The 11,314-nt window shown below is 27.0% G+C and overlaps 1 long non-coding RNA gene and 1 pseudogene across 1 annotated transcript; one reads left to right on the top strand and one right to left on the bottom strand.

Moving 5' to 3' along the window:
• Positions 1 to 286: 286 nt before the first annotated feature.
• LOC124956044 lies at positions 287 to 2,886 on the bottom strand. Its single transcript, XR_007103067.1, has 4 exons — positions 2,734 to 2,886; positions 1,726 to 1,814; positions 536 to 632; positions 287 to 450 (listed from the first exon to the last, which is right to left on the bottom strand). It is a non-coding gene; the product is annotated as an uncharacterized LOC124956044 (long non-coding RNA).
• A 6,694-nt stretch (positions 2,887 to 9,580) lies between these two features.
• Positions 9,581 to 11,112, top strand: LOC124956171 (annotated as a pseudogene).
• The last annotated feature ends 202 nt before the right edge of the window (positions 11,113 to 11,314 follow it).

Genomic DNA, 11,314 nt, shown 5'->3' with positions numbered 1-11,314 from the left:
ATATCATTGTACAATACAAAAAAATTGTTAAAAGTATAAAGTCAAAAAATAAAAGATTACTTAAATTCTTACTAACAAAAAGTAACAATGAAATAAACAAAAACATTGTAACGATAACAAAAAGAATTAAAAAATAATAGCACCTATGAATCACAATATTATGTAAAAAATATTAATAATGTTCACGATACTAATTATTTTATAATAAAAATATATAGCATAATTATTAATAATTATGATAATTATTAATTATTCTAAAATAAAATATAGTTAAATTTTCGCTGGAATAATTGACACGCAAATACTTAAACAACAGAAGAATAGCCGAGAATGTTATTGCGAGTAGGTATCATATCATTCTGAGAAAGAGAGATCACCATCCCTGCTACAAATCTCTCGTAAGTTTGTTCACGAAAACAAATTTCCGAGAACAATTACTGATATCATTTCCTAGGACGTAATAGAAGATTTATTTAACGTGCCCTCATACATCAAAACATATTTGACCTTGTTTTTAACAGCACACATAGCTTACCTCGATTACATAAGAAAAACAGCAAAATATAACACATGACTTTCACTGTGCTTTGTATTTCCAACTTCGTCGACTCGTAGAATTGTATGTATTATATCTGTAAAATATGTATGTATGTTACATATAATATATAGCAGGCAGTATATGTAGTATGTATTATAACATAAACAATAATATAATACTCTTTTGACAACAACACAAGAATGTCCTTTCTTTTTTTTCAAATCCTAACATTTTCTTCCGATCTATTTACATATATTTATCCTTAATTTATATTATAAATAAGGTTGCATTCGATGTCTTATTTATGTATTATACCATGTGCTTGATATTAACAATTCCCGACGAAATAGGTCACTCGCTCGCTGATGAGACAAAGAAATACCTTAATTTTGAGAATTCTACATAATATATGTGCGTATCTGTAATAAATAAATGATATATTTATTCATGACGAGTCATACATACAACGTATACGTGAGATATATGTACGCACATATATAGTATTAGTATTCATGTATAGTATCTATCAGAAATGTAGACACATGTATATATATATTACATATACGATATATTAAGTTTATATGTATGTACACGAATATATACGATTTAGATAAAAGTTGAGTATAACATATAATAGGATTAATAAGTAATAAATTATTATATTCCTTTCAACGAGTCATCAGTAGAAATAAACATACGTGATCGGAACAGAACCGTATTTACAATTTTCAGACTCCACTTCAACAATCTGTCAGTAATCCATTATCCATTTTATAAACCCAAGATTCGAAATTAGCTAATAAAGACCCATTTTCGCTACTGAATTTTCCAATTAATTATCAACAGTAATTTGAAAGCCAATAGCTGATGTCCTTCGCATCTATCATGTATTTAACAAGCGAATGTTCCGTTTATTTCTATTCGACTCGTTGAAAAGAGTACGGACTAAGTTATTTTAAAACAAGAGCAGCAAACATATCACGAAAATAAAGGCCAGAAATTCGAGAAAAAATATGACGCAATAGCACGGCGGTGGACATATGTAGACAGTAATTTTATTTTCGCCAACATTTCAGAAATGCAACATTTTCTTGATTTGCGAACACTATGTTGTAAATATCTCATATTTGGTGATCGATTATGTACATTGGACGAATTAGTAACTTAGAAAAAAAAATTTTTATTACCTATAATTACGAGATGATAAAACTTCGTCACCACATGCTGATCCCAACTGATCTCAGCGAAACCGGCAACAAGAATGACGAAGACCTATCTATGGAACACCGCCTTTTATATTTTTTATACTAATGTACAAGCAAATAATAAATCGAATAATAAGTAAATTTATCTATGTAATAAATTTGAATATTTCGTATAAATATTCTGAAAAAACAATATTTATCTCTATTATTCATTGTTATCTGTAAGGGTTTAATAATATAGTTATAATAGTATAATATAGTTAAATTGTATAAAATATAAACTTATATAATAGTTAAAATATTATATAATTGAAATAAAATAGAATTCGGTATAATCAGAAAGTTAAGTACCATCAGAAATGTTTAATCGGTTTCTAAATGAAAGTGATGCTTTTCGTGAAGAACTAATAATATACTAATAAATAACGGTGTCTCTCTAAAAAAATAATCAGATAGAATAAAGACATTTACACAAAACCTTTATTATACACAATGCATTTGTTCGACATTTAATTTTTTTACTGTGACCCTTTTTCTTTAATTTCATCCTCTACAAGTTAATATCTTTTTCGTATATACAAACAGAATTATGTAAGTGAAAGTTATAATATTACTTCTACAACTATATTATTATCTATATATAATTAATATATATATATATATATATATATATATATATATATATATACAATTATATTATTATGTATATACTAAGTATAATATATATTTATTAAACGTGTGAAAATCTTTACATATAAATTTCTTTTTTACTGATAAAATAAATGAAATTTATTTATCATTCATATACATATAAATGAAATTTTCAAAATACAGATGAGCGATAAATATAATTTTAAAGTTATATAACGTTGCAGAAAATTAATAGCAAAAAATATGCAAAAAGAAAGTTTTAATAAATTTATATGTTCTACCCAAAAAAAATAACTAATCTACTTTCTTAGACCAGTATTTTTATACATATATACTTACTTGCTTTTACTATGTATGAAAAAAAAAAAAACAAAAAATGAAACACTTGTTCTTTATTCAAGATTACATCAAGAAATTACTTCTTTTTTCTTCCACCATCTTCTTCGCCCTTACAACTAATAGTAACTGACGACCGCATTGCCTACACTTATTTTGGACTTTCAGAACTGAAATAAGCATAAACAGAAGATGAGAAAATCCAAAGACCCCAACTGATTGGCCGCACATGCGCACCAACATCACGTGTCGCACGCATGTCTGCACGTACACGCAGGCGCGCGTGTTCTATTCGGTCGATTTACATGCTCTTTATTATATATATTAGGGAGATCGGAAAGTAATGTCACTTTCTTAAATTAAATTCAAACAAATAAATTATTAACAAGTTTTGATTTTTAATCACTATCAAATATCGACATGCGCAGAAACGACATTACTTTCCGGTCCACCTAATATATGAAAATGTATATGTATCATTCTATACACACACACACACACACTTATATACGTACATGTACACAAGTGTAAGAAAAAATTTAGACTTGTCAACAAGAAATGATACAAAGGCAACTCAAGATCGAATAGACCAATTTTTTTGAACGTTGTGAGAAAATAAAAATTTTTATTTACAATCTACGGTGAAGGTGAAAGATGAACTTAAAGGAGAAAGAAATCGGTAAAGCATCATTTATCGGCAATCGAAGGAGAAAATAAAATACATATTCTCACATAAACTCTACGTGATGCTATCTAATACTATAAAACATTAACTATATGAATGAATGAAGAATTAATATTATACACTAGCTAACTATTTTATTCTATTCTAAATGGTATTATAGAAATATTTGTAACAATAAAATGTTTAAAATTTTCAATTACACTTTATACTATAATTTGTTCATCAGAAATTGAAAACACAATATGTCATAATATTAAATCATTTTAACATATTACGGATCAGACATCTTATTACTAACCATCTTTTTTCGCATAAAAAATTTTTAAATCTCTAACATCATCATATTAATATTTGTTTTCAACAAATATTTTAAAATTATACGCGTTTTTGATATAAATTGTGCGTACTAAAATCTTTTTAAAATATGATATTTAGTAAATAAAACGAAACTCCACATAGCCTGCAAACATAGCGCATTTCACTTCTTTTGCTTGTAATGTATGTGATCTGTACATAGAGCAATATTTGAAACTTCGTAAAAAACTTTATATCTTATTTTATTTTCAGTATTACGCTTTTGAAATATCCTGCATAAATTTAAAAAATTACGATTAATCGGGTAGAATTTTTAACTATTAAATCTTAAATCTATTAACTCGCAATACCACCCTTGGTTAATACATAGAAAATGTGAAATATTTTGTCATTTGTCCATATTGTCTTAACAATTGACACATCAAAAACATTTTAATATTTTATAATTATATTTCGTGTTATTTCAATCATTCTGATTATTTTGTAGTTTTCTTATGTAATTTCATAGATGAGATATTTTTATTGTCAAATTATGAAGTTTTTATTCATCAATCACTCTATATACATACATCTTCAAAAATTCTGCATTTTTACAGGATTATTTATTTATATATATTTTTCTGTTAAAGAACACAAAGTTAATTTGTCATTTTATGTAACAAATTGTTAAAGAGTTATCCTATGATTATATATTATCAAAACATCTTCAAGAACGTAATTTTCAAAGTATAAAAATACGACAGTATAAGAATTCGCAGCGCACTAATATATGAAATTGATATATAATTTTATAAAATATTCATCATTAATACGGAAAAATTAATGATTCTGAACGTGGCATTAAATTAAAAATGGAAAAAAGATTGTATTTAAAAAAGGGAAGGATATAGGTTAATAAGAAAATATGCGGCTATGGAAGAAATTGTTTTTCTTTTCTTACCAATGAAACGACTTTTCTGGTTTTGATATAAGGGCCAAAGTATTGACCTTGCAATTTTATATCTTTTAACATTTCCTTATAGAAAATTTGAAACTTTACAGACAACAGTAGCATAAGTCGCAAAGTAACAAAAATCTAATTTATTTTAAGTGAAATTCATGATGATATTTCAAAACAATATTAAATATTTATATAAAAGTACTAATTAGATTACTCTATGCAATGGAATATGTTTTAAACATTTACATACTTATATTAGAATCATAGGATATCTGGTCCAAAGACACACCCATCTGTTGGGAAAGCTCACGTTTTTTCATGATAACGAACATAAATTTGTAACTTATATATCATATTTACATTTTATTATGTTTTTATTTATAATAAATAAAAATTATAGTAATGATAATAATGATCTACAATCTTAGAACACATATATGAAATATGTGGAACATATGATATGTAAACTTTGAAGTCCAAAACCTAATCTTTCCAGCTCAGACAAAACTCTACTTTCTAGATGATTAATAAAAAGCAATTGTTTATAACTTTCATGCAACTGAGATTTTCCATAACAGCTTAACTTAACAACTTTGTTTATGATAATATATGATGATAGTGATATAAAAACAAAGAGTAGTAATATTTTATGTTTTGTAATAAAATGTATGTAATACACTTATTGTCTTCAGAATTACTGGTATTTGTATTTAAATTTTTTAATTTCATTTAAAACACTCATAAATTTGTGTTTATTGTTTATTAAGGTATGACCATCATCTACAACAAATGTAACCAATAATATAAAACATATAATAATATACAATTTTCAACTCTTTATTTTGTTTCAAAAGTATTATTTAACAAATAAATATACACATCGCTTTTGACTAGACAAGGAGAGTGAACATTTTAATTGTAAGTTAATCTATCCTAGTGTGATTTTACATATGCTATAAATAACAATGCCTAGTTTCTTTTGCCAAATATATTAACATAATCTACATTTACTATTAATTGACATGTATTTGAATCTAACTTACAGATTTTTACGGTTATTAATAGATATTTTGTATAAAAATATTTCTCTTTTCATAAAAAAGCATTTTTAATAAAATAGATATACATTTTTTTACTTTAAGCATGTTCATTAAACATGGTTTTATAATGATCTACCATGAGAACAAGCGTAAATCTTGACCGATGAATAAGGTTGCATTTTAAAGACGAAGGATTAATCTAGGACTTAATTTTTCTGAATTTTTAAAAAAGCTTTATTTTATTAAAAAAAAAATCGTGTTAAAAATAGTATTTTTTCAAGAATAGTTTATAAACAAATCAAAAGATTTTCCAAAAATTCGTTGAAGAATTATAGTAGATTCATGTTTAAAATAAGACTTCCTTCATTAAAATTGGTCAAAAATTACTTCTGTTGATGAAGTAAATGATATTTTCGATATTTTTCGCGATGAAAAAGTTTAGTACTAGAAATTTGCGGCGGAAGAGAAACTTGTATCCCTTCTACTGATCATTATATACACGATTGAATGTAATATGTTTATATCCGTGAAGTAGCTCGTCTGTGTGCGTGAATAGCCGATGATCAAATTTTCTAAATATTTTCAAACGCAAAGAAATGTGTTTCACAGAGAAGCTATGGTAATTCAATCCGTCATTTTAATAAGCTTTCGAGTAATATTCGAGTTTCTAAAATATTGTTAAATTTTGGAAAAATTTATAATTCCTTATAGATTTTATAGATTAAAAAGACAAACATTCTATAAGCAATGTATAACACATTGACAAGCATCCAGATTGATAATTAAAGAAATGTTAGCTTCGAGGCTAGAAATGATTCCAATTATTTTTTTATTGTATCAATATAAACGAAAATAATGAATTAATTTACTCTTTTTCTCTTCATTTTATAATTTAGTACAGTGTTGCTATTCAATCTCTTATATTTATTTCCTCCACTGATGGTTGAATGTCTGACGGTGATCTCTGCTAAATAGGACACAGCAGTATAATTTTGTTGGATGACATGCGTAAGAAGTATATATATTATAGTGAACATATATATTATATTTTATTTTTAAAAAAGATCAAAACACGAGTTCGTTTCCACATTACGAGATTTTTTTCCCAGTGCTATTTTGTTACGGTTCCCTCTGTAGGAGTTCCCTTTATATTATTGCTATTAGTACTACTATTACTATAATAATAATATGTAATATAATTATATAATAATAAGAATAGTAATAAGAAAAAATAGAAAAATATATTATATACAAAAATACAAAAATATATTATATACATGACACATATGCTAATGATAATTTATGGTAACAAAAGGAGTAAAAAGCATCATTTTATGTGGTGATTTTATGCGCGAACTCTCAACAAATCGTGTCCTTGATAATTTCAACGCATGACTACCCAACGATAGATACGACTAACCCTTTGCACTCTAAGCAATTTTTAATAAGACCGTTTAGTAACTCTAAGTTGTTTTTACAATGAGTTACCAGCTACTCCAGGAACATTTCACCAGATTGATTTTAGAATAAGCAGATGCCGAAATATCTCCATATATGTATAAAAATATAAAGCTGTTTATAATTGCCGCCGCAGCGACGACAACGCAGTGGAGAAGAAAACAACATATCATGAAAAGGTTTTCATCCGCTATCATTGTCTTACTATCTTATGGTCGTTATGTATTTGTTTCCATATTATTTCTTCACCACGATCAGTCGAAACTGATTGTCTTTATTGTTATAATATAAAATGTATTATATAATATCTAGATGTATATAAATAATACTTAAGTTTATTTTTATTATTATTATTATTAGTATTCTTCTTCTTCTTTCGATGAGGCCTGCTAGGGACCACGTGCCAACTTCACTTCTTCACACTTAGCTGTTTTCTCTTCCGTTCCCTCCAATATTCCTTCATCTTTTCACTATGCTGTTTCTTTCTGTCCTCAGACCACTTCGCACCAGGTTTCTTTTTCAATCTTCCTTGGAATCCTTCCATTCTTAATATCCTCTTTCTAAAAATCTCTCTGTCTATAGTTTCTTCTTCACTTATATTATTTCTTTCTAGATCTTTCTTTACCTCTTGAATCCAGCTAGTTGTTGCACTAGCCACCGGCAGTGCTAATTCGGATTACTTGGCTTGTCGCACAAATACTTACAAAAACAAAAAACTTGTTGACGTATGTAACTTATTGTTACCTTAACTAAACACCAACAGAATGCAAAAGATACTAAAGTGCTGTCACCGGCCACTGAGCGATACTATGCACACACCACTGTGGTTTCGCTAGGCGTTGGCCGCTATTTCGCGCACACCACTTTGGTGTCGCCGGCCATTGGCCGCTATTTTGCGCACAACACTACTTTGGTGTCATTGAACGGCATTAAAAGTCTGTATTATTAGTATTATTATATTATATTTAATTACATTATATTATATTATATTATATTATATTATATTATATTATATTATATTATATTATATTATATTATATTATATTACATTATATCGTTATTATTATCAGTAGTAGTAGTGATAGTTGAAGCAGAATAGAATGGACTAATCTTACAGGAAAAACACGTAAAAAATAGTGTTGGGAGTTCTACCTGATAGATAGTGTGAAAATGAAATCATGTTTTAATTTGCATAAAAATAATATAATATATAAGTATTCATTAATTATTTTTTAGAAAAAATTCGATAAATTCTTATTTTTTATCGCAGATTTGTATACTAATTCTTATATGTTAATTATATTTATTATTTTCTATGTATCTATCATGAAATAATTTGAAAAAGATACGATGACATCGTATCTAATACGAACCACTGCGAGATAAACGGTCCCATCAAAGAAAGGTATACATATAAGAACATGAAAAGTGTAAGTTCACAGTTTACTTACTAACACAATTTACTATAATCCAATGAAACCAATTATTATGTACGCGTGAGAAGGAAATAACTTACTTGATACAATAGATGGACGATGGGGACAGATACCGTTGCTTGTTTCCTAGTTCATTTTGCCCATACCTATCGCTGAGATCACACACACTTAGTGCAAAAGGTAGTTAACAGGCTTAAAACGTTAAATTCAACTAATAGTTTAAGTATTGGTAATACCAAAGGTCAATTTATAATTTATTTTATTTTATAAAAACGACTATGACGTTGTATTTACCCAATGCTTTGGCGCTGTAATCGCAATTGTGGCGGTCTCGTTGCGACTGTGACGCATCCTCCAGCAATACACATAATTAATACGCCTCGGCGCCACCAAACGAACACGTGGGAAACTAACTAAATAAAGTGAGAAACGACAAAGACGCCGAAAACAAAGTAAACGACAAAGATGCCGAGAACACAAAAGAAATCATTTATTCTTTCTTGGACTCTTCTAGAAGTCACTGCCGTAACTACTGGAAGTCACAGTCTGATTATACCTAATGTATATCGAACAAAGCTAAATAAAAATACTACTATTGTTATTTGATGTGCAAAGTTTCGGAGCGGAAACTATAGATGACATTTCTTATTATTAAATCGAACATTAGATCGGAATAGGACTGTACATGAATAATTTGCTTATACATTTTTATGTAAAGAATTCAAAAAGTACACCATAAATTAATATGATATCCATGAATATAATTATAGCGACTTCTTATCCTTCGAAAAAATGACTTGCGCGAATGCTACTATAGTGGCGTACCTTTCAAAAAGATAACATGCGAAAGCCATTATAATGGCATTTAATAGCTAAAAGATCATATGCGATATGTACGGCGTAGAACGAACCAGTTGCGAGAATGTTTTCACGTGAGCGTAGACGAAGTTGGTTAGAATAACGATTAACCATCGTCATGGAAAAATCACAAAAAATGCCCAAAGTGGCTAAGGTAAAATGATTATATTAGTATATTTTATTTTATAATTATAAATTACACAACTTATAATTGTAATATTTAATCATAATTAAAATTTTTTTTTGGTGAAAAACAAAACACCCGAGAAAATTTAAATCATAGCAAAACAGCTATTAAGAGAAGCAAAGAAAAAAATCTTGATGCAATAATGTTAAATCTATCTATAATTTTACATAGAGAACAATTCACTTGTAAGTATTCCCTTTTAGCCACCTAAGCAGAAAATATAAGATCCTCATAAATTGGTTGATTATTAATATAAAAAATGATATATTTATGACGATAATATATGTAAGAATTATATGGTTATAACAAATCGGATGAAATATGCCCGATGGGAAGAAAGTCAAACAATAGAGAGAGCAAGGTACTTTAAATAGAAAAAATAGTACATTTTATAGTCTTACTTATATTAGAAATATTTCAAGGTTTTATATGTCCAATTTATTTTAAATCTGTATATGAACGTGCGCTAGATGTTGATCATAGAAACATTACATTATGGCTATATTATATTGAAATAGAAATGCGCAATAAGTAAATAAAGTATGTCACAATTTTATCTAGAACAAATCAATTTTGATACAAATACACATATATGGAAGAAATGTTAGAAAATATTACTGGTAAGATTTGCTATAGAATTAGGGATTATTTTTTATTATGTAACTTGATTTTATAAAGATTTATTATAGAAACACATCAAGTTTTTGAGCGATGGATAGAATGGGAATCTGACTAACAAGCATGGCAAACATATATTAAATTTGAATTACGATATAAAGAAATACAAAGGGTAAGATAGAGATATATAATTGTATAGGGAGATATATAGTTTTGTAATAAATGGAGGACGCAAAGTTTATGAAGATGTTATAAACTTTTTCGGAAATGAGAGTTTAAATGAAAAGCTATTTACAGCATTCCCAAGATTTGAAGAAGGACAGAAAGAAGTATTATTTTAAGATAACAATATATTCAGTATCTCTGTTATAATAAGTATAATTTTAATATTTCTCTGATACCACTATAGAGCAAAAATAATTTCTAAGTATGCTTTGAACAATATTTCAAAAGAAAGAACTAAATAAATATATAATGCATATACCATATACGAAAAGAAATATGGTGATTTTGCAAGTAATTCATACTATAAAGATTAAGATTTATTTAATATGAAATATGAATTAAAAAGTTTAAAGTATTAATATTAATTTGCATAAATTTATAAAAAAATAACACGAATTTCATAAAGTTTTTAAATAGGCATTGAAGATGTAATAGTTACCAAAAAAAAATATCAATATGAGCAAGGAAAATCCTTCTAACTATGATGCTTTGATTATCTGAGATTAGTAGAATCTGAAGGATATCATGATGTTGTAAGAGCATATGAACGAGCTATAGCAAATGTCCCTTTTACTAAGCTGATAAATATTTATATTTTAACAATTCTGAAGTCAAATTGAAGTTCCTTTCCATTAAATAAATTTTTTATAGGAGAACCATGGAAATGATATATCTATCTGTAGATAAATTATGCTTTGTACGAAGAAATTGACACGGAAGTTATAAATAGATGTCGTCAAGTTTACGGATACAGTTTATCTTATATAATATTATTGTTATATATAAAGATATAACTTTATAATACTTTATTGTTACATATAA

This window comes from Vespa velutina, chromosome 20 (assembly GCF_912470025.1).
Source record: "Vespa velutina chromosome 20, iVesVel2.1, whole genome shotgun sequence".
Classification (NCBI taxonomy): Eukaryota; Metazoa; Arthropoda; class Insecta; order Hymenoptera; family Vespidae; genus Vespa; species Vespa velutina.
This window is presented reverse-complemented; position numbering and strand designations above follow the sequence as displayed.